Source organism: Canis lupus, chromosome 15 (genome assembly GCF_011100685.1).
Source record: "Canis lupus familiaris isolate Mischka breed German Shepherd chromosome 15, alternate assembly UU_Cfam_GSD_1.0, whole genome shotgun sequence".
Lineage (NCBI taxonomy): Eukaryota > Metazoa > Chordata > Mammalia > Carnivora > Canidae > Canis > Canis lupus.
This window is the reverse complement of record NC_049236.1, coordinates 31,011,789-31,037,474: the sequence shown is the minus strand read 5'-3', so window position 1 is coordinate 31,037,474 and position 25,686 is coordinate 31,011,789. Positions and strand designations below refer to the sequence as shown.

At 39.5% G+C, this 25,686-nt stretch overlaps 1 long non-coding RNA gene across 2 annotated transcripts; it reads right to left on the bottom strand.

Annotated features, from left to right (window-relative positions):
- Positions 1-1,049: 1,049 nt before the first annotated feature.
- LOC102154128 lies at positions 1,050-24,824 on the bottom strand. 2 transcript variants are annotated; one of them, XR_005369950.1, is made up of 3 exons: positions 24,759-24,824; positions 3,121-3,262; positions 1,050-2,055 (listed from the first exon to the last, which is right to left on the bottom strand). It is a non-coding gene; the product is annotated as an uncharacterized LOC102154128 (long non-coding RNA). The 2 variants fall into 2 exon arrangements; XR_005369951.1 differs by lacking the exon at positions 24,759-24,824 and adding an exon at positions 13,256-13,461.
- Positions 24,825-25,686: the final 862 nt, after the last annotated feature.

Here is a 25,686-nt window from a genome sequence, read left to right as displayed (position 1 = left end):
GATTAAAGACAGAAAGACATAACATGTTAACATATATTGTTCGTGTTTACCCAGTACCTTCTGAGGATAGCACCACAATTTCTTAAAGGAGAACATCAGCACCTCTTTCCTAGTGGGTACAATTTAAGTGGGACTGTCAATCAAGATGTGTCTCTCTCCGAGAGTCAAGCAGGGAGCATGTGACCCAGAACAGGCCAATCTCATTCCCTTTCCTCAGACTTTGAATCTCACCTGAGCGACCAAGAACAGGAGAGAATTCATCTTTATGATGGCACATTGATGACAGGACTATTAAAAAGCTACGGCTCACAAGATTGAAGAGCATCAACCATTCTTGCTCTTTCTCATACCTGGCCCTTGAGCCTTCTCTGATGTTTGAGTCATCCCAGAGGCTTCCAGTTAATTCTCTCTCTGCCTGAGTCTTCATGAATACATTTCTTTTGCTCGCAACATACAATCCTGATAAGAAGTATTAAAATGATAATTCTGAAATTTTTCTTCAAGATGATCAACACTGAATTCATAAATTGCATGTCTGATCAAAGTTTTTAGATGCACATCAACATACCTCTAGTACTCTGAAAACCATTATTGAAAAGGGAAAATATGATATCGTATCCAATTCGACTTACAATTTGTTAGGAATAAAAGACCTTCTAAACTCTCAATGTGTTATTTGTGGGTAAGTGCTTGGAAATTGCAGCTTGAAGTTTTTTCTTTTAATCCTATCATTTAGAAACAGGCAAAAATTACAAAAATAAACTATCTCTTTTTTGAAGTGAAACATAAGAATTCTAAGGATACACACAAAAGCAATTTTTTTAAAGATTTAATTTATTTATTCATGAGAGACAGAGAGAGAGAGAGAGAGAGAGAGAGGCAGAGACACAGGCAGAGGGAGAAGCAGGCTCCATGCAGGGAGCCTGACGTGGGACTTGATCCCGGGTGTCCAGGATCAGGCCCTGGGCTGAAGAGGGCACTAAATTGCTGAGCCACCCGGGCTGCCCACAAAAGCAATTTTTGGTCAAGATTTCATGCATCATGGGCAGTTGACTTTTATGCTATGTTTTAATGTTCATTCACTTCCAAATAAAACATTACAATTTTTTTGTTGGTTGTCAATAGGTTATGCCTTTTCCCATACAATAAAATTCATGAAAATTCAAGAAAATTAAGCATTTTCTAAGTCAAAAGATGTATTTAAATATACAGTGATTAATCCACAATTTATATAAAAACAATACCTAGGAAAGGAATAGGAATTTATACAGTAATCTTAAAGACCCGATCTGAAAATTTTACATGCCTTTCAAATCATTTATCCGATAGGCCACAAATAACATATATATTTTTAATTTCTAAGGAACTTTGGTAGATTATATTTTTAACTGAAAAGTGCTTGAATTAAAAAAAAAAACAAAAACCTGGGAAACACTGATACACCTCTTTACTTGACAGAAACCAGAGAGGTCACACAGATAACCCTGAGAGGTGAGACCGAAGCAGAGTTCCTGAGAGTCTCGATGCCCATCAGACATTCTTGCTTCCTGCCATCACACATGCACTTCGGTATTATGACAAATGAATTATCAGTTTCTAGACAATCAGTTATGATATTCATCCTCAAACCATACATTTCTATGTCATTATATCTCTGATTGCTTAGGTGCCTCCAAATCAGTCTTAAATTGGACACATTTTGAAGCTAAGATTTAAAACAGTGACCCAGGACCCACTGACTGTAAATTAGCTTTGGACAATCTCAATGTTGAACGATTTTGCTAAATTAAGATTTCATTGATCTGAGTTTACAGAGGTTGAGTATCTAATCTTCAATAGACATGGAATGCTGACTCCCCTTCTCTAATTCTCTGCTAAGAGTTTTCTGTCACACTGAGGCAGAGAGAATGGCCAGATACTAACTTTCATTGTGTTCCTTGGGTTGTTTCTGTTGTCCCAACTCATCACTTTTGAACAACTCTGCTATCCCCAGCTGTCTCTGACGCAACTGATGAATAAACTTCCAAGAACTCAGGATCCCATGACATGGAAAGTCTGTAAGTAACAAAGAATAATTCAAAATCCCTGGACAAAATTGTTCTCTTTGTTAAATGGGCTGCCCTGATAAGCAGGCGAGGAATAGCATTAGAAGGTTGCAGAAAGTATACTATCAAACCTTTAAAATACTTTGTAAAAGTTTTATGTTCGCTTGAACTAGGGCTTTATCTGACTCCCAAACATGATAAATGTCATGTGGTTAAGAAAATCTCATTCTAGACAAAGAGTTTCCACATTCCTTTAAATAACCCAAGAAGGGACGCCTGAGTGGCTCAGCTGATGAGTGTCTGCCTTCGGCTCAGGGCATGATCCCAGGATCCAGAATCAAGTCCCACATCTGGCCCCTTGAGGGGCACCTGCTTCTCCCTCTGCCTGTGTCTCTGCCTCTCTCTCTGTCTCCCATGAATAAATAAATAAAATCTTTAAAAAATAATAATAATAAATAACCCAAGAATCCGAAGATCTGCAGCCACAAAAATTAATTGAACAAGGAAGCTAGGGCAGGCCCGGTGGCGCAGCGGTTTAGCGCCGCCTGCAGCCCGGGGTGTGATCCTGGAGACCCGGAATCGAGTCCCGCATCGGGCTTCCTGCATGGAGCCTGCTTCTCCCTCTGCCTGTGACTCTGCCTCTCTCTTCGCTCTCTCTGAATGAATAAATAAATAAATCTTAAAAAAAAAAAAAACAAGGAAGCTAGTAAATAGGGAAAGAGCTTTAACCACTGTGATATCTGCCAATGTGCTCCACCCAATTGGTTGGAAGCCCTGATGTCTGTTATTTCTGAAATTATGGCCAAAAGACACACTTTTCTTGAGCTCTCTGCAGCTGGGCCTAGTGTTCAAGTGAGTTTCTCTAAGCCCATGTGCCATCCTGCAATTCAGGAGTCAGGCCTAATGTCTGTCTCTACCTCCTCCTCTTCTGATCAATAATACCTTTCATTTAAATTCCAGAGCACTGCAGTGGACAGTTTTTCACCCCTCAACAATTTTGTCTTTGTTCTTATGTCAGCACGCAGTTCACGAAAAGCCACCAACATCCCCCTTTTGTGACTTATCGATGTCTTACCTGACAGGTCCTTATGGCATCTCACAAAAATCTGCTTAAAGGATAATATCCCCGAACTGTGGTATTAAGACCAGCACGCCTCTCCATGCAGAGTTCTAGTTCAAGAGGCCAGTTTCACATCTTCTTTGGCTACCGTGGAAGCCTGAAATTCAAAATCTTTATGAAAATATGCCTTATCATCAGGCTTACTCTATAGGTTACTGTCTCTCCATTGCGTAGTAAATACCATGGAATAGTAAAATCTCCCAAGATTGTCTTGCCAAATGAACTCTGCTTCTTTATGTTCCCCAAGACCACCAAAGCCATGACCATTAAAAGAAGTAGGAATGGGTATGGTCACCCTGATATTTGCCACTCATAGGGGTTCATCCTTTGGTATTCCTATCTTGATGACATAGGCGTGAATTTTATATATTATTTGAACCCACCTTAATCAGGGGAGGCCCATGCTTCCTTTTTCAACTCTAAACTTACCTCTTAGGATCCCTGGGTGGCTCAGGGGTTTAGCACCTGCCTTCTGCCCAGGGTGTGATCTTGGAGTCCCCAGGATTGAGTCCCACATCAGGCTCCCTGCATGAAGCCTGCTTCTCCCTCTGCCTGTGTCTCTACCTCTCTCTCTGTCTGTTTCTCATGAATAAATAAATAAAATCTTTAAAAAAAAATTTTTTTTTAAATAAACTTAACTCTTTGATCTTTGAAGTTAGAGTTTTGTTAGAGAAAGCAATAGGACTGACTAAGATTATTCATAAATATCGTGAAATGTCTGGAAGGCTGGGGGGAGTATAGGTAATGCAAACACCATTCTGGAAGTAAAGCCACAGTTATGGAAAAAAGGGAGATTTCAGGGAGCAGAGACTCCCCATAATACAGAAACTACAGAAAACAGAGCTAGAATATGCTTCAGATGTCTGTGAATAGCAAAGTTAATGTCTGTGTATTAGCAGACATTTAAAATTACAGAATAATCATTTTTAGACTTCTACTTTGTCCAGTTTTTCTTCCTTCTTTTCTTTTCCTTCCTTCTTTTCTATAATACAGGATTAGATAAGATAATTTTTTGTTGACTTTCATCATTTTAGGTCTGTTCATGTTTCCTTTTCCTTGATTCCATGGGCAGCAAAATGGATTGCCTTTCTGATCACTAAATGGAAACTTTTTTCATAAATGCAGAAACCTTTTGAGGCTTTCATGAAGTCCAAAGTAAATGAGTTCTTTTATTCCCCTAAAGGCACTTAATAAAATAAAATAAAGTGCCTTTGAAAAATCCTAACATATATTTTGAAATTATACTTCTGTGCAATGGAATATCATTTTTAATCAAAAATTTTAAGGGGCACCTGCGTGGCTCAATCAGTTAAACATCTGCCTTCAACTCAGGTCATGACCCCAGGGTCCTGGGATGGAGCTGCACATCAGGCCCCTTGCTCCCTGCCCCCTGCTTCTTGCTCGACTGGGAATCTGCTTATACCTCTCCCTCTGCCTGCCACTCTCCCTCTCTCTGTCAAGTAAATAAGTAAATAAAATCTTAAAGAAAAAACACATAAAATTTTTCAGGATAATTGTTTTGAATTTGCTATATTGCATACTCTTAAAGCAACACGATTGCCAAATAAATAAAATTATTTACCCAGGCATTTTCAATTTACAAAGAGAAAAACAAGATACACCTTGGATACAGTTGCTGGTAAATCGCTCTGGATACTCTACATTGTCAGTCCATTCTAGCTGGTCAGCGGCTGGCTGATGGAAGGTCTATCTCTCTCAGACAACCAGAGAGGCACCATGGAAAGGCACTGCACTGGGAGCCAGAAGATCAAATATCAGCTCTGCTGTGTCCCTGGGAAAATCTCTCAGCCTTTCTAACTCTCAGTTTTTTCATCTGTAAAATAGGATAAAAATATCCTCTGGCCTGTCCTGCTGGATTATTAGAAGAGTCAGAGAAGACAATGCGTGGGAAAGCATTTTGTAAATGCAAAGCATTAGTAATATAATTTTACTTAACTGTATTTAATATTCTCCTGCTTCAAAGCCACTTTTTCAGAAACTAAGGCAATTAGTTATGACAGTTCACATATATCCGAAAGCTAGATTTGACACAAAAATATCAAGTTCAAAGGCCCAAACCATGTGTCCTGTCCTTAGGCCTCAAAATTATTCAATAATTCCTAATGCTGGGGTCGGCCCTTCAGTGCCTCAGGATGGTGGCAGCAGTATGCCAGTGACACTCAACTCTGTCTGGGGACCAGTTTTCCCCTGACCTCAATCTCACAGTGTTGCAACTGTCATGTGCTAAAAGCTGGTTGATAAGAAAAATGAGGCAGGGTACAAAGACCCGGGGCTCAGATACTCTAGTCAGGTTAAGTCACTGTTGGGAGTTGAGAAACATTTTCAGCTATGGTTCTCATGTTTATTTAAATTGATTTTAGCCTTAAGGTAAACCATTAACCTACTTTAGGAGCAACCAAGTTAGAGCAGCAATGTAGTTTCTCAATTCAGTTATCAGCTGGGCCCACTATGTATCTAGCACACGAATGAATATGTTATCACTTTGTCACCTAGGCATTCAATCTGGGCAGAAGTTATTTTGCAGAAGGTCATAGCCTCATCTTATGTTTGTCTCATCTTTGATGGATGAAGGGGTACAGCCCTATGAGAACATGACTGATTGAATGGAACCAGCTTGAATGTTAGCATCATGACAGCCCTCTCATTTTGGGTGCTTAAAATTTCAGCTCTCAATTTTCAGATATCGAAACATCAGTTTTCTATACATGAACTGATACTTTTCCCTGCCCTTGCCACTTCACAGCCACATTATATCTAGAAGTGACGATATGGGCACAGGACTTTCGGTGTTTCCATTAGCAGGTTGGTTTGCACCTCTAGATAAAGATGTCTGGGGGAGTCCAAATCTCATTTACCATGAGGCTCCTTTTTTTTTTTTCCACTTGCCTTCTATATTGTATAACACAACACAGTTAGACTGCATAGATTCCCAGGCCGAGAGCAAGCAATATACTAGACCAAGTCTACAAGAAGTCAAGCAGTAGAGAAGCAGACGTTTTAATAAAACCTAGGGAACAGGGGTAAAAAAAAAAAAAAAAAAACCAACTATGTTTTAATTAGTTCTACCTCTTTCAGCCTCCTGATATTTCTACCTCATTACCAAGAGCTTTTTCCAGTAAAAGAATTCATAAAATATTAGACTGCCACTCCCAACAACTTAAAAAACGTATCTGCAAGCAGAATTGCTACACCTATTTATTCAGCCATTTTAAAAAGGTAGGATAATGTTATTAGCAAATTGAGACCTAGTGAAGCTGTGACTTGTCCAAGCACTTTCCTAATCTCTAAATCAGAGATGAGTCATTTCGAGGGTCCCTTGAAGAATATTCTATGCTTCTACCTCAAATGGTAAATGGAAACATACAGCTCTTAATTTAATTGGGGCAAAATCAGTATACCTCTTATAACGGATAATTCTAAAAACTAATTTTATCAGTTCATTTCTCCTAAATGTTTTCTCTTATTCCTAATTATTCTTCTCCTAAATGTTTTCTCTTACTCCTAATTATTCTTTGTAACTGACCAAACGGCAAAGAAAAATCAAATAGATGGCATAGACAAAAAGAGATGTGGGCAGTTAGAAGAAGAAGTTCTGAGGCTCTAATGTACAACGTGGTGATTATAGTTAACAATGCAGCATTGTGTACTTGAAAGTTGCTGAGAGTAGATCTTAACCACTCTCACCACCCCTTAAAAGAGTTAACTATGTGAGGTGAGGGATGTGTTCATTATCTTGATGTTGAGAATCATTCCACAATATATATGTATGTCAAATCATCACATTATATACTTCAAGTATACACAGTTATATTTGTCCATTATTCATCAGTAAAATGACGGGAGGGGGCAATATAGGCTACCTCTCAATATTAAAGCACTGGCCATAATCACAACTCCACACAGTTGCGTATAGAATCTACTGAAAAATTGTCCTATATCTATCTTAAATGCATTGGGCCTTAAAACATTCTGAGTGAGATCCCAGATGTTGTGTGCCTTCTAATTAATGAGTTTATTTAACATCTTTGATGGCTGTTGATGGTTTTTTCAATTCACAGAGTAAGGGAAACACAGCAGTGACACTTTTGTTCCAGAACATTGCGCTACTAGTTGGCCTCAATCCTGACCTAGACAGAACATCTTCAGAGCTGAAAATTAATTTAGAGTCTATTCCAGGTCGGTCCTTGGCATCTTTGCTGAGAAGACCTATTAATGCCAACATCAACAGAAATAAACACAAGCCCATTAAGAATTGGACTAAGACCATCAGTCATTTAACATAAGACAAATAGCAAAGCCTATCAAATCACGAACCTACCAACTCAAAACTGAGTACAAGTAGCAAATCCAAAATGTCACAGTAGGACACAGTGGATTGTTATCCGTTAAAAGGTATGGGGTTTACCCATTACCAACAAACAAGTTAATATGCTATTAAAGAAACAGACTAGGAAACTCTAAAAGTAGTGATTTTATGATACGATTTGAACCAAAAATGCTTCAAAGTAACATATTGTAATTTAGGGCATTTCACTAAAAACTATCCTCTGTACTTGGCACAATTTAAGATACTCACAGAGATACATTTCTGGGTTGTGTGAAAATGTTATTATCCTAAAACAACAGTAAACCAAAAACATTAAAACATGACTAGTAATCTACCAGCTTAGTTTTTTAAATACTTTCAAAGATATACATAGATGGAGACACATATAAGAGTATCTAGTAAGTACAGGATTTTCTTGACAATAAATTCTAGCAGAATGGAGCTCATTTATACTCATTTTTCAATATCTAAAGCAACCATCAATTTAAATTAGCAAACTAAATTATAGAACCATAATGAAAGCATGTCCTTGGTGGTTTATAAATAAATATTTTAGATACATCTTTGAATCCACAGGAGAAGTGGATTCAAAGACTACTTTTCTGGGGTCTGTCCCACCTTCAGAAGGGGCAGGTCCAGACTAAAAGTCTGTCTCATGCAGCTTACAGATAGGGAGGTTAGGGTTTTCACCTAGGCAAGCATTGCTTCTGCTGCAAGGCATACTGGTGTTTCAACGTGTGAGTAAATGATAAGAGGAATGAGGCCAGGACTGGGCAGGGGAAAAGGGAGAAACTGACCCAGCTATAGGACTGGTGCCCAAGGAGGTAGTCGACAGCCAAATGACCAGTCCAGAAGAGCACAGTGATCCTCGCACTTGGCTATAGCAGTCATCAGTATCTGAGATCCACTGAGCAGGTAAAGTCTGGCAAAATGAGGTTTTGAGCACTAGGTGATCTGCTGAAATGGTTGGGTCTGTCACCATAGAACCTACATGAGTCAGGGTCCAGGAGGAATCATCCGTCCTGCTCAGGATGATTCAAGAAGGTTTGATAAAGGAACTATATTCTAAAGGTTAGGACCAAACCACACGGGAAAATGCAGCTAGGCTGTAACCATCAGAGGCCAGAAGGACTGAGGAGTGGGAGCAGTTCCTATAATTTAGAAGCAGATTACCACCTAGAGAAGGTCTCTGACCTTCAGTAGAAGGAGGTAGACAGCTAGAGGTCACCCCAGCAGGAAGGAACTGATAATATGACTGCCCCCATCTTATCTAGTCACTCCCTGGGATCTCCTACCAGGGCTCCCCCTTTGGCCAAACCCAGCGAGAAATTGGAAGACCAGGGTTGGTAAGTCTACATAGGTCAGTATGGATGCAGGGGAGGGGGAGAGATTCAAAGTGAAAAAGAGTGAAGAAGAATCTGGCAGGGCACACAGGAGAATGACAGCACATCTGGGAGAATATTCTATTTCAAACAGCATCCTCCAAAATACGTGGGAGTCTGGGGATGAGGGTCCAGAATTCTGAAGAAAGAGGCCAGCAGAGTGAAACAGGATACTGGAGCCTTAGTCAAAAAAAACTTTTTTAAAAAAGAAAGAAAGAAGAGGGAAAAAAGGTCAGGGGAGGACTCCACCCCCATAGGCAGTCAGGATGCTAAGCAGAAAACCAAGTCAGAAGTGTGCTGGCACGAGTTATACCGGGGATGTGGGAGTAAGGAAAAGTCTCCAGGCATGCTGAAGGACTGGCTACAGAGCAGAAAGGCTCATTCTAGATCAAATTCACTGATGTCTTTGGCACTGAATGTCCATCCTGCCTGGGTCAGGATGGACATAAGGACAAGTCAGGACTGAGTCTATGAAAGCCCAGTGGTATCTACACCTGAGAGAACATGGGAGTTGTGGTTGGAGAGATGTCCTGACCTTCCGTTGAGGCACTGCCCCTGTCCTAGGGGAGGAAAACTACAGGGAGGAGACCCAGGGGACATGTCCCTAGACCTCACCCTCCAACCTTTTCTAATCTGCAGGATTTCCCATTGGGCAAACCCAGCCGGAAAGCAGAGGACCAAGTTGGCACAGTTCACAGTGGTCAATTTCGTAGGCCATCCAGCAGGATGGAGAAGAGTAAGACAGGATGCAACAGGGTGGACAGGAGATATCCAGCACAGACTTCTAATGTAATCTTGGTGAATAATGATGAGGGCCTCCCCAGGAGATACTTATTAAATACACACACAAAAAAAATTAGTAATTTCACAGTAGAGAAACTAGCAGACTCCTCCTTGGAAAGGTAATCAAGTTGAAATCACTGGTAATGGGGCAAACTGACAGCAGGTGCCTCCCTCCATGATTTGCGGCAAAGAACACACGTGACATCCCTGTATGCCTGCCAGAAATGCATACCTGAATCTGATCGTGAAGAACCTTCAGACTAACCCAAACTGAGGGACAGTCTACAAAATAATTGGCCTGCCCCCTTCAAAAATCTAAATGTCATGAAAGACAAAGAAAGACTGAGGAATTGTCCTGGTGAAGATCGGCTAGAGACAGAGGACATCTGTGTGCTGTAGGTGATACAGGATTTTCTTCTGCTATGAGCATATTAGAGGACAAACTGGTGAAATCTGAACTAGGTATTTAACCGGGTAACAGTATTATATTGATGATAATGTCCCGATTTGGATTCTTGTACTGTGGTTCTGTAATAAAAAGCTTTCGTTTTTAAAAAACATACCATGAGGTATTGAGGGGTAAAGATGCCTCCTGTCTGCTTTCAAACAGTTCAGAAAAAAAATATATAGAAAGAAAAAATATCATAAAACATTAACATTTGGGGAATGTGGGTGAAGGGGATGTGGGAGTTCTTTTACTATTTTTTGCAATTTTTCTTTAAGTCTGAATTATGTCAAAATAAAAGAAAAAATAAAAAATGATGAGAGCTGCAACTAAACCAATAGCAGTGGGGCTAGAAAGAGAGGGCCATACACAAGAATACATGGGAGGTAAATGGAATAAGATTGAAGTGCTGAGTTATATGTGAGGTGTCCACAATGACCTTGAGACTTACGGCTTTGACCACTGCATAGGGCAGATATCACAATTTTGATACTATTAATGTACCTTGGCCAAACAGTCCAAATATCTATCTCTATAACTTATTTATTATATTTCTATTGCATTGACATTGGATTGTCATGGCCAATTAACGATTAGTAGATCCGAAACAAGATCCTAAATTTCTCCATCATCAGTAGTGATATTGAGATTCATTCCTTTCCGCAGAGAAGCCAGCAATGGTGGATTTACCCAGCACAGAAAGAAAGAATGCCCCCAGCAAACGAGTCTTTCTTCTCCAGTCTTCCTTGGGGTATAGGAGTCAGAGATCTTTCAAAATAGCATATGAGTATTTTGAATCCAAATGTAGCTCAGAGCTGTAAGAGAGTGGTTAGCTGGAACTGATGGGGAAAGCAAGCTGTGAGAGAGAACATTCCAAAGTCTTCTACCCTCATGCAAAACATTTTCTTCCAGTCTAGAGTTGAAAAAGAAAATCACATGTCTTACAGGCGTCCATCAATCACGAACAGTCATCGACACAAGCAATTAGCACCATGTCTTTGATCCTTGCATGTGTCCTATTGCAGCACATAAAGCCCAGTTGTTTAAGGCATGATCCACTCAACAAACACACACTGAACACTACCATTGACTTTAGCCTTATAATCAGCGTCAGATAATCCACCCTCCGCAGGAAATCGTGACTTAAGCATATAGCATTACTGCCATATTTCTTAAAATGGCCTAAGTTTTGTGGGACTAATTGTGAATACGGATTTAAGTGTTTAATGAATGTGAGTTCTATCACAGCTGTTTTTGTTACTCACAGCCCTGGTAAGATGTTAATTATAACTGGAATATCCAAATACTGGTGGATTCTATTGAACAGCTAGCAACTATGCCTAGGAAGCTTAGCTGCACCCAGTCGGCACCCAGGCTGAGAAGGGAACAATATTGAGGTGAGTTGAACTAGGCAACTGGTTACTAACTGATATTTTGAAAAGCTCCAAGAAGGCATCATTACCCATAAATCCTGCAGTGTCACCATTAAAAATCCCTGCCTTTGAAATAACCACACTTACCAAGGTTTCCATTAAAGTGTAACCACCCTTAGGTATGTTGATAACACAGGGTAAATCAGTGTTAATATTTTCTATTTATTCTATTTAATATTTTATTTAATCTTTAGCCAATATTAAGTATTGTTAAGGAGGGGGGTAACACAGAGTATTTTGGGGTCTGGCAGTAGAAGAGTTTGAGATGAAGGAGAGAGCCAAGAATAGGGAAGTGCAAACTCCTAGGAGAAAGGAAATCTGCCTACTTCATAGCTTTCGCTAGGGCCAGCCCTGGAACTAAAGTCATGAGTGTATGGGTGTGTTTTCTTTAACTTTGTCCAGCATTTTTTTTTTCCCAAGGCCACAATCTACATCCCCAAACTTGACACAAACACATTGCAGCAGAAGGAGAATTGAGGAACCAGAATGCAGAGACTCAAATAATTACTAAAAAACTCAGAGCACATGCCCACTGACATCATCGTTTAAATGTGGAAAATAGCACCTAAATCATTAAGTAACCCAGGATATTTGCTTACCTTCCCTATTTGCTTACCTCCCTATGACCTGCCATTTCCAGCATTCTCTATCAAAAAACAAAGGGTTTTTTTCTGACTACATAAAAGAACATCACTGAAGTCCGCTGCAGTTTGTAAGAACATCTCTAAGCGTGGGGCTGAAGTCTTCAATTAATTTTCAAAGGACATTTTCTTCCATGGAGATGTGTTTGGGATTTCAGGACTCAAAGCCCTGTACCTTAAGCCTCATTTTCAAGCTGAGCATTCTCCTTTAATTTCTCTCATCACACAGCGTGTGCATATGACAGACAGCTCCCTGGGACCTGTATCTGATCACAGCCCACAGTTCAGCAGGAGGGATCTTCCAAGCCAAGATCCAAAGGTAAACTGTGCATATTCTCATGAACACCACTCTGGAAAAAAACTTATATTTAATCACTTTCAAGTGCTGCATCTCTTTCTCTCTGATAACTTCCAGTTTAATTTTTTCTTTAGTGATCAAAAAAGAGCAAAGAAAAACTTATCATCAGTTTTTCCTAGTACTTTGCCATTGGAACTACATTTCTAAACTTTTCCCACCCTGACTGTTTCCTGAAAGCCGATAAATCCTTAGAAATATAAAGCATATCTGAAACTAATATAACGTTGTATGTCTATTATACCTTAATAAAAAATGTTTTAACTTTAAAAAATAAAAAAAGGGAAATGTAAATTTTTGTAAAATCCAACAGAGTCCATTTCTGGCCAGGTCCCACATATTTAAAATGGTGTGACACCTTCTATCTCATAGGATCAGGGTATAGGTGAAATTATATCACACATATTGATTATCTTGCACATAGCAGATAACTTAGTAAATGGAAACTGTTATTTTCTAAGACTGACATTTTTAAACTTGGCAATTCAAAAGCAGGATAGAGCCTGATGCTGCTGCTGCTGAAAGACGTCACTGATAACAGACTGTCTATGCCACTTTACAATGTACAATGCATTTTTATACATGTGACCACACAACACCCCTGTGAAGTAGCTGGAATAGTATTGTTGTATTACTTTCCTAATGCTGCATAACAAACTGCCGCAAATTTAGTGAGTTAAACAATGGAAATTTATCATCTCACAGTTCTGTAGGGCAGAAATCCAACGAGGGTTTCATCAGGCTAAATCAAGGTGTCGGCAGGGCTGCATTTCTTCCTGGAGGCTCTGGGGGAGACTCGGTTTCCTTGCTTATTCAGGTTGTTGGAAGAATTTAGTTCCTTGCAGTTGCAGGACTAAGGTCCCCATTTCCTTGCTGGCTGTCATCTGAGAGCTGTGCCAGCTTCTGCCGGCTGCCCCATTCCTTCACTCATGCCTCCCCCCTCCACCACAGCTAGCAACATTAGGGTGAGTCCTTCTCAGATATCCTGCTGCTTCATCTGTCATTTTTCTGATTTCAGCCAGGAAAAGTTTTCTGCTTTAAGAGTTTACGTGATTAGATTGAGCCCACTTGAATAACCCAGGAGCATCTGCCCATCTCAAGGTGCGTATCTTTAATCACATCTGCAAAGCCCTTATTATCATGTAAGGTAAAATACATACAGGTTCCAGGGATTTAGGACACAGACATCATGGGCAGGGGGTGTCATTAATTTGCCTTCCACAGTTCCCATTACCCACATTTTATAGAGAAGAATGAAGATCAAAGATTTAGATAAGAGACTTGCAAAGACACAGTAATTAGCAAAGAATGGCTCAAATCCCAAAATCATTTTCACTCCAAACCCAAGTCAGTGTTCTTCCAATAGACTATTTTGTTCTGAAAGGTAACTCAGCATTGACCCTCTTGCATTTTCTCCCCCTTCCCCACCCACATGTAAACCCACACTTCCATTAATTGGATTTTAGGCTGGCATTCTTGAGGATTTAATGCACTTTCCAAAGCTTTGTGGAGAAGCCAAAGTTCAGATGCATTCCTACTCATTTTGTTGTGATTTCTTTCCAAGGCTTATACCATGTTGAAAGGATTATTTGCCAGCAATTGGTTTCCTCTACAACTGTAAAATGTTTCCTGATTGGTTGAGTGCTAAAGGAAGGTTATATCATGGTACGTGTGGGTCATTTCACAACAATTTTTCTCAAAAGTTGTACTTAGAAATTCGATACCTAAGTGTTTAATACTCATTTAGAACAGTTCCAGTCACTTTGCATTTCCTAGAAAATAATATCTCTAGCCTTTTTTCTTGTTAGTGGAGTTTAGAAGCATAATTTAAATTTATTTTAGGGACACCTGGGTGGCTCAGTCAGTAAAGCCTCCAACTGTTGATTTTGGCTCATGTCATGATCTTGGGGTCCTGAGACCGAGTCCCAAATCAGGCTCCATGCTCAGTGTGGAGTCTGCTTGTCTCTCTCATTCCCCCTTTTCCATTCATGCTCTCTCTCTCTCTCTCTCTCTCTCAATCTCTCTCTAAAAAATAAATAAAAAAATAAATAATTTTTAAATAATAAATAAATTTATTTTAGTGTGATTTTAGTCAACTAGTAAATATTTATTAAGCACATTACTAAATACAGAATGTCAGTCAGTAACCAATTCAAGGGAGTATATGATTAAGTGGCAAACTGTGGGGCCTGGATTATACTTTGAGAACAATCATGTTTCTGAAATACAAGAAGACTCTCCTGTTTAGAAACAAGAAGGTGTTCCTTAAAGAAAGATGGACAATAAGTTCAAGTTGGTTGTATGTAGAACTTAAAGGACTCTTAAAGCCTGGACATGATCATATGTATACAAGAATAATCATAAAATGAATGTTTTTATCAAAAAAAAAATCCTGAGAAGTAAAAGTCATTAGCTTAATGCATTTTGAAATAAAGTATACACATTTATGAATTCCAGAATAAAACCAGTAAAACCCCCTTTTTTTTAAAAGGACCAGGCCTCAGAGTAGATGCAGGACAAAGAGACTTTAAGATTTTTGAGATTTTGAAGAGGAATGTGGGATTTAAGAAAAATTAGTCTAACAAAATACCTAGTCTGAGCTGTAAGGATAAGAAAGTAAGAACAGGTAAGCAGCTAGATGCTTTCCAGCTATCTAAGTCTGTGATAATGAAGGCAGTGTAATCTTACAGTTGATGAGCTCTGGGAGCAGACAGATGTTGGTTTAAATCCTAGCTCTGCCACTGTTTGCATTTGGGCAAGACATTTGATTACTCTAAGACTCAATTTTCTCAACTGTAAAACGGGGATGATAATCCACCTCAAGGAATTGTCATGAAAATTAGTTAATATGATATCTAAGAAGCATCTGGCACATAGAAAACGCTCAGTTTTCTTGTAGCTGTCGTGATCATCTTGACGGTAAGAAGGATAGCAATGGAAATGGAAAGAGAAGGGACAGGGGTCATTTTGAATGCAGTGTGATGAGGACACGGTAAAGGACTCCAGACTTTCTGACCACAGCTGAATTATTTAGGAAGTTGGTGGAGCCTAAAACCTGGCTCCATCTAGACCTTCACTCCAAATCATCAGCACCAATCAGTTCTATCCACATAAGGCAAAATATAGTGAGGACCATACTCAGAAGACTTTGGATTTCACAGCATTGTCCAATAGAACTTTCTACAGTGAAAGAAATATCTTTTTTCTTTTTTTCTTTTTTTTAGAAATAGTCTTTATCTAAACTGTCCAATATGGTAGACACTAGCCACACTAGCCACATGTGGCTATAGAGCCCTGGAAGTGTGGCTAGTGCAACTGAGAAACTTATTTTTTAATTTTAATTTCATCTGATTTGATTAACAAATCTAATTGTAATTCTATTTAAATGGCCACAGGTGGCTAGTGGCTACCTCCCCAGGCACTAGCATACCTACTATCACATCGCACATGGTTAGTATTCAGGATTTAAGGAATCCTGAAGTGCAGGGATGCTGGGTATCATTGGCTAGTGGCTATGAGTACAGAAGATAGGTTTGAAGGAGCTTTTCAAAAGTAGGAGTAGATCAGAACAAAAGCTGAGTTTATGATCATCTCGGGACTAGAAATTTCAACTCCTCATTTTACAATTCAAAGGTAACTACTGAATATGCCCACATTACCCAATAGTTTACCTACATTTGAAGGATAGGTAGAGGAAAGGAACTGAGGTAGGTGATAAGAAATTATATGGGAGACTGCGAAGACAAGAGACCACCTTCCAATCAGAAGACATTTGGGTCCATCCGCTCGTCTCAGTCTCTGGGTACAAATAGCGCTAATGGTGAAGGAAAGGGGAAGTAGTTTGATTCCACTTCTTCTTTTTACCTTCCCAATCTATTCTACTTCACCTCCAAATTTAACACTTTGACTCATTGCTTCCCTTCACCTTCCACAGTGGTGATAACACAGAGAGAAACATAGGCATTCTGGGAAACTTCTTTTGTCTTTTGTAAGTAGAAGAAGCAGAACTGGACAGATAGAGAAATTGAACTATGGTTGGCAGTTGACACAAAGGCTTCAGCTGATGTTTGGGAATGAGCCCTGAAGCCAGAATGGCCCTGCAGAGTTGTCCTGAATTGAGGCAGAGAGGCTGGTCCTCTGAATTCCCTCTGGCCCCAACATCAAGTAAGTCACTGAACACAGGCTGTCCCTAGGAAGGAGTGATGGACTTGGACAAGGCAGCTGCCTTGGGCAGGGGACATGCCCAGAGAAAGAGGGAATTCCTGGAGAAGAAACTGGCTGTTTGTCTCAGTAACCAACGCTCCCACCCCCCAAGAGACAGAATGAGACCATAGGGTGGGCTGGGGAGGGGGGTCCATCCGGGAAGTGCACCACGGTGGTTGCTGAGGGTCTATCCCTGGTTTTGCCATCAGCAAGGGAACATGAATAATCCACTGAGCTTTCTTAAGCTCTCATTTCCTTATCTGAATGCAAAGGAAGACGCAGAGCCGAGCTCTAACTGATATATTTGGCACTCTGGCTTTTTATTTTAAGATTTATTCTGATTTTCTATTTTATTTACAAATTTGCAGTTTTTAAAATGATATTTTCAAGGCAGGGCAGAGAGGGGAGATTTATATGGAAATTTTTCTGATTTTCATAGAAACAGATGGTTCTATCAATGTACTGCTTCATTTAAAATAACCTCAAAGTCAGTACTTAGTTTCCATAAACTGAGGATTTCTGACTTTGTTTCATCACTCTGCGTCTTCACAAGTTATCTGAGTTTCACTCAGCTACCTAGCTTTGTCACTGTACTGTGGAATCCACCAATTCACCTTTAAACAGTGCATGCACATGCACACATGTACACACAAGGACCAACTTTCACCGACAAAGCTAAAAAGGACTTAAGGATACAATCTTATCAATGCCACTGTGATTGGGTAGGACTGCTTTTATTTTTTTTTTATTTTTATTTTTTTAATTTTTATTTATTTATGATAGTCACGCAGAGAGAGAGAGAGAGGCAGAGACACAGGCAGAGGAAGAAGCAGGCTCCACGCACCGGGAGCCTGATGTGGGATTCGATCCCGGGTCTCCAGGATCGCCCCCTGGGCCAAAGGCAGGCGCTAAACCACTGCGCCACCCAGGGATCCCTAGGACTGCTTTTAAACCATCCCATCCTTAGATGTCTCCAAGGAGCTCTTTAAGATTGTGCTCTATCCTTTATTTAGTGATCAACAGTCCTCACAGCAAGGAAGTTCTTTTTGATATCTAACCCAAATCTCTTCTACTGCAATTTCAAACCATTTCCTTTTCCATCCTTACTGAGTTAGGAAAAGAGCTGGTAATCATTGTCACCTGCTTCTTATAATTTTCATATGTTTAACTTCATTAGAATTTATTTATACCCAAACATTCTCCCCATATGACATTTTATCCCACTTAGCTAATGTCTGCTTTTTTAACTCTTAAGAAAAATCATTTAGTCTTTTTTAGTGTATTTTCTAGCTGCTTTATATATTCCATAAACTATGGAAACTAAATTTAATGAGTCTTTAAAACACCATGAATGATGAAGTCTTTGTTATTTGGGGGGTTTGGCATTGTTACAATCTAACCTGGGTTAGCTTTCACATTGCCTTACACTATCCCTACATTAAAAATGTATATCAGATTGTTTAACCTCAAGGAAGAAGCAATTTTCCCACAAGACCTATTTATAAAGTAGGGTAGTATCTTCCCTTATATGGGAAGCTAACGTAAACTATTAATGACATGTATCAGGTGCAAAATGTTCTCAGTGCTCTTTCCAAATCATGTTTAAAATAACAAGACTTGTTTTGTCTATTAGAATTCAGTTCTGAAAGATAAACATTTTTAAGTATTATTAGTTCAACAACAGAAGTAACTGTTTTCTCTGAATGCAGTCTTCATGACATCGTTGGCTACTGTGGATCTCTTAACATTGTTCCTTGCATGCCACAGTCCGGTACATGTAACATCTTTCCTGATGTCTACAGAATCAGAAGGAACAATGTAGAGAGCTGCTTAACAGATTTTTTTTTTTACCATATGAAGTTAAAAAAGAATTACTCACACAAAGGTCAAACAAATCTCAAAGTTTATATATATATATATATATTTTTTTTTTTTTTTTTTAAGATTTTATTTATTCATGAGAGACACACACAGAAAGAGAGGCAGAGACACAGGCAGAGGGAGAAGCAGGCTCCATGCAGGGAGCCCAATGTGAGACTCAATCCCGGGACTCCAGGATCACGCCCTGGGCCGAAGGCAGACACTTAACTGCTGAGCCACCCAGGTGTCCCCAAAGCTTATAGTTCTTTAAAATATTTATATTTCAAAGAACATATGAAGAAAGTATAAACAAATTATAATTTACTTTCTACCTGATATGTCAAATGTAGAGACAGGAGAAACATTTACAGTGGTTTTCAGATTTTATATGAAGTATAAATTGTACAGTCACATAGAAAGTAAGTATATCATATATACTTGGGTTTTAGGATACAGCCTCCTTTTTTTTAAGATTTTATTTATTCATGACAGACAAAGAGGGAGAGAGAGAGAGAGAGAGAGGCAGAGACACAGGCAGAGGGAGAAGCAGGCTCCATGCAGGGAGCCCCACACGGGACTCGATCCCGGGACCCCAGGACCACGCCCCAGGCCAAAGGCAGGCGCTGAACCACTGAGCCACTCAGGGATCCTCTACAGCCCCCTTTTATACATATCTGCTTAGTAACTTTATCACCTCTTTCTAAAAGCTGGCTACCAACAAATGCATGTCAACCTGAGGATCTCATGACAGTGTAATTCAGGTAACCTCTGGTCAGTAGGTATGGTAACTAGCACCTCTGTCTCTAGAATTCATATGGCCTGACCTTCTCCCAATTCTGACTGATGAGCACTGGGCTGACACATCTGATGCTGCTGTTAGAAGTATTCCACATATGCCCTGCTCCATATACTGGCTGAAAAGGGCAGCTAAACGGTTATGCAAAATCCCTTTGCACAAAAATATCATCCCCATTTCCAACCAGTTGTACACTCAGATATGTGAAGAATGCTTTATACTATGGTGGTAGGTGTTTATATGCATTAACTGATTTAATTACATGAGAAACTTTCGATGTAAGTACTATTGTCACTCTTCTACATCTTAGAAAATTAATTTCAGAGAGCCACACAACCGGTAAGGGGCCGGTAAGGGGCAGACACAGAATTTAAATAGGTATTTCTGACTCCAGTGTACAAGTGTCTCCCATAATTCTCTGAATATCTCCCCACCACCATGTTTAGGGAGGATAGTTTGGTAGTTCAGAGTAAGGACTGCAGAGTTAAACTGTCTTGGTTCAAAACCACTTCTCAGTTCATGCCCTACTTAGCATTTCTAAGCTTCAGTTCATTTATAAAATGGATCTAATGATAGTATATTAGAGAGTTGATAGAAGGACTATATGCACTAATAAATGTGAAGTGTTTAGCATAATGCTTGCCATGTAGTAAATGCCATTAAATTAGCTATTATTATTATTATTATTATTATTATTATTATTATTTTTAGCATGCAACAAAAAGATGCTACTGAAAAGCAAATGAAATACAGGGAAGAAGAGGGATAGTAATACATTAATTCAATAGTCCAATGTGCAGTCTCAAAATTGGTAACTAGTCACTCAGGAGATCACAGGGAAATGGAAACACTGAGCAAATGTGTTTGACTATTGGACAAGGGAGATGGAAAAGTGCTACCGTGGACAATCACTGCAGCGCAAAGCACACCAGAAGCCTAGGGAAGGTTGAATCGACAAGAAGAAAGCACACAGGTTCTGCTTTAAATTTTTGCTGGAAGTCAGTTCTACTTGTATTTTATAGTATGCTGTTGTTGGCAGATTTGTAGCATCATTTTGGTCCACTCTGTTTTAGATATAACAATTGTCTTATGTTGACTCACTAGTCTCCCAGAATGCCTATTTAGTAAAAAAAAAAAAAAAAAAAAAAATCCTCTTTAACTCAGGCATACTAACAGAATTTTGAACATCACCATTGATTTGTATTTAACATTAAATATGTGGGGGAAATAATTATAAGACTACTTGGAGTTATAAATGAGACCTCTATTAAATCTAGGCCTTAAATACTCACTAGTTCATAATTTGGGTCAAGATCTGGTGTCTAATAAAGTCTGTACTATGTTTGACAGCATTCCAGATATCCTTTATTCTTCTTGATTTGCCTCTCGACTTCTTTATTTAACATTCTACTTCTTTGTCAGTGAGTGCCTCAGAGGACAGTATTCCGCCTAAGTAGCAGACTTCATGGCAGCTTTCAACTCTGTACTATGCCTGCTACTAAGATCTTAGAACACTCGAATGATCTTGTCACATTTTTAAAATTAAAGTGTTGGTAGCATGATCAAAGGCTGGGATACCACTGAGAACTCTACCCAGGATTGAATCTGACTCCGACTCTCTGTACATACTAGTCACAAACATATAACAAATTTTATCAGTTTGCCATTCACCTCTATGTCGGGAATTGTATTATGCAGAGGAAAGGGTCATGAAAGTTACTATTTATTTATTTATCTGAGTAAAGATGAATTCATTTATACCTTCACTCCTCTGATTATTACCCAGAGAAATTCAGATTTCCCACTACCAGTCCAACCAACCAACTACTATATCAGAACACTAGGAACCTGCATGCCTACTTCACAGCACAAGGCCGACGGGAGTACACCATGTTATCATAAATGCTTTGGTGAATTCTAAATGGCGTCTAATATTCACCCCTTTGCATCCTTCTAGTAAAATAAACCCTAATACTGAGTATGCTATAATTACACGTGTGTTTGTTAATTTATTAAAGATATAATATTAATTTAATCCAATTTTTGGAGTTTATAGTAAGCCCCACTCAGTGGTTATCATTGTGCTAGCACTTTGGTAGATACAAAGAAATAAAAATTAAGATATTCCAAGTGTGTATGGCTATCACCATTTACAAAGTATTGACAGTGAAAAAGTTTCATTTGTCATACATAATAATCCTGTGTGCTAGTTTGAGTAGGATCAATGTTATTTTCCTCATTTTGGAGATTAGAAATCAAAACCGACTAACCAAGGGGGGAAATGTTGCAATAATTTGCCTAGAATCTTAATAAGTTGTAGAACTGAGACCCAAACTTTGGTCTTCTGTCTCAAAAAATAACATATTTTCTGCTCTAAATTGACCTATAGGCTCATCACTGTGGTAAGAGGTTCACAGAAATGTTCCTTAAAACCTCTTGAAACAAGACAGACAGTAAATAGAACATAGTTGCCTGAATGAAAAGATAAGACAACAGACTTTCATCAAATTAGTAAGAAAAATCCTCGTGGCTTCTTTTAGTGGAAAGGAACACTTTCCTAAGAGTTGGACTTTTCATGGGTTCAAGGGCTTCATGTGTCCCTAACATGTGTAGAGGCAGATGAGGAAAAGCCTGGATTCCATGTGTGGCCAGCACAGATGAAATCATACCATTTAGGCATTGCCTTCTGGATAGGAGACACCGACCAGGCTGCCATGCCAGGGGGGTAGAAGGCACATATTGGAGAGTAAGGTAGTAGTGGTAGACAAAGCAGAAGAGATGAAAAGGTTTCAGGAGCTTTATGTCAGGCAAGAAGTTTGGCCCAGATCCAGCAAATCACACTGAATTGGAATAAAGGAAAAGATAACCCAGCAACATGGTGTCAGATGTATTAGAAGAGCCAACAACATAAGGTAGGCACAGTGAAGCTTCACATTAGAGATAACACTGAGTCATTGATAAAGAACCCAAAGACTGTTTGGTACATGGTGATCCGTATGTGCTGAGTGCAAAAAACAAAGACAAATGTGGTCCCAATGATTGTAGTTACTTGTATCAATGATGGTACCATTGACTAAATAGGAAAGCTAGTTTGTAGAGCTTTTTTTTTTTTTTTTTTTTTTTTTGTAGAGCTACTTTTGAGTGTACTTGGGAGCAAAGGGAAGTGCACTGATAATGTTTGTAAAATGGTTTTCCTTTTACTGAAAACAGGCTATCTCTTGTTTCCAAGAGTTTCTTTGAATTGAAGATGGAGAAATGATTGAGCCCTGATTAATTTGAATTTTTACGAGACATTGTACTCCCTACTATATCCTTAAGAGACAACCCTGAGGCATATTTTGAAAGTTTTAAAATTTGCAAATGACAATGGTTTCAAGAACATAGGGACCTGACCAAGTACCCAGAGGCTCTGGATGGAACTATGTATCTAAGGATTTCTTCTTGCAGAAGAAAGAAGGAAATAAAGTCACAGATACAGGGACTAATATGCACAAGCATGATATATGCAGGCCATCTGAATTTGTCTTCCTTTCCACAGCCCTAGGGAGCCCTTATAATCACCATCAAAAGGATGTTAATGGTGTGGAAATGGAACCTCAAAGAGGCTGAGTAAAGTCAGTGTGGATGGCAGAGTGTGGATTCAAACCTCAGTCCTCTGCTTTATTTATTTATTTTTAAATTTTTTTTTGTATTTGGAAAAGAGTATGGTTCTTCCTTAAATACATGATGAAAAAAGGAAAAGGACCTGCTATAGAGAGTCCTTGTAAAAGAGAAAAGGAAGAAAAGGTACAAGATAGACCACTGTCTCTGAAGAGCAAAATCATATGTAGAAAATGGGAGTAATTTTAAGGTAAAATAATAAAATATAAGCTGGATGCATTTACACTGAAAGGATATAAGAGAAAGATGCGTTCAGTTGTGTAAATTGTTTTTAATCTCTTATGTGCTGACACAGAATCTAAAAATGATCTCATATCCTGTGATAACATTTAGAGTACTTCCTGAGGTCAAAAAAAAAAAGATGAAAATAAGTGATAAAATGTCTTAATCTGAAATTTTAGTATTTTCCATATTATTTGGAAATTGGGGACGATTTTTTCTGTGTCTGAGTGTCAGATGCCATAGTCTGCCTCTCTACCTCAGCAGACGTGGTCTTTGCCAGCACTTACCTGAGGGCAGGGCCATCATCAACTCTAAGCCTTGTCAGGAAATTCAAAGACAGAAACTCAAGGATCTGTCCACACAAATGAGCACGCTTGACCCGCACAATGCTGATATGGGAAGGAGTTAGGGATAGTTGGGGCTAGGCAGGGAAAGATAAGGGAAAGGCCCAGAGTTGGGCTCCCATAAATCTGTGGGCTCCCATAAACCCCAAGGACACCAAATGGTCCAGCGTCAGGCTCCTATCCAACCCAACCCAAGGGTTTCCAACAACCCAAGGCTGTTTCCAACCCAAGGAAACAGAGATAAGACAATAAAAACAGAGAAGAAAGTAAACTAGGCTCCTAGCTCTGAGGTGTTAGGGAGTATCTCCCCTTGGTGATTACCAGACAATCCTAGAGATGAGATTCACCAGACCCCCCAACCAGCCATTTGTCAATCACTTGAGGCAGCACAATCTCAAGGCCTTGGGGTCCCTGGTTAGGTTCCAATAAAAGGCCAGTCAAAAAAGCCCTCAGTGGCAACCCTGTCAGAATCCCTCTCACTCCTGAGAGCTTTCTCCGTACCTTTGCTTAATAAACTTCTATCGTTTTACTGACTCTCCTGTGTCCCCAAGATTCATTCTTCAACTCCGTGAGACAAGAACCAAGCTCTCCTGTATCAGCACCACGGAAGACAAAATGGTTCTTTGCAATGGATGAATCACAACATCATAGGAACCTTACCACCAAAGAGCCTGACTCTTCTTCAACTTGCAATTCTAAAGTAATCTCAGAAGCACAAAAGATTTCAGTGAATGTGGGAATTAGAAGAAATCCTTTCCGATAAATTCCCTCACTGGAACTTCACTTGATTTCAGCAGCCCTCCACCTTGGCCATGCATCCGAATCACCTGTGAAACCTTATTCAAAACAAAACAAAACAAAACACACACACACACAAAAAAAAACCCTTGCTGAATCAGAAACTCTGAAAGTCCAGTCCGGCCTTCTTTGCTTGGGTGGTGGGGAAGAGCACCCCAAGTGATTCTAATACACAAGCAAGATTGAGAATTCTGATATAAGCGATACGAAAATGGTTCGTGGTTGAGCTTTCTCCGAAAAGAATTAGTTAGGATATTGCCCTACAAACTTTAAAAAAAAAAAGTGCCCCCTGATAAGGAGAACTGACCACTAAGAAGGGTTACCTCGGTTTCCTTGCTCCACGAAACAGCTGTCGCTCCACATTGTGCACACCTCCGGGCTATTCCCCTTTCAGCAGCTGCAGTAAATTCCAAGCATATTTCCACTGCAAACCAACCCAACCTTTGAATCTAAATCCCTCCAAGTCTCTCCTAAAGTTTAACTGTAAATGCTCACTTTGGTTTAACTTTCCATTTGCCTTATATTAGTCAGCTGGTATGGTTTAAACATTTGTAGATAGAAAAGTTCAGATAGGATCCATATTTTATTGCAGTCAGACGTTAACTGGGTTGCTCATGCTATCAAGTATTTGACCACTGTGGACAGTTGAAAGTAATTGCTGTTGGTAGATCTTGGCTTCTTTTCCTTTGAAAAATGACCGGGGCACATAGTCAATATTTTTTGGGACTCTACTGTTGCTGGACACTGTGATATGCACTGGTGATACAATAACACCCTTCATTTGCTCATATTCTTTTTTTATTTTTAAAGATTTTATTTATTTATTCATGAGAGACACGGAGAGAGAGAAGCACAGACACAGGTAGAGGGAGAAGCAGGCTCCATGCAGGAAGCCTGACATGGGACTCGATCCCAGGTCTCCAGGATCGGGCCCTGGGCTGAAAACGGCGCTAAATCGCTGAGCCACCGGGGCTGCCCAATTTGCTCATCTTCTAACAGGAAAGCATTCGTTTGACAAATGTTTATTGAATGGGAGCAAAGTTGAATAGGATGAAATCTCTGCCTTCTGGGACACCATGGTCTACCTGAAGAGGCGGACATAGGCAAAAACTTTCCCTATGATGCATTTCATGTCATGATAGAAGTAGTTACAAAGTGGTGTGTGATCCCAAAGGAAATGCAACCTATATGGGGAAAATTAGTACAGGTCTTTCAGAGAAAGTCACATCTAAACTGGAAGAATGTATGGAA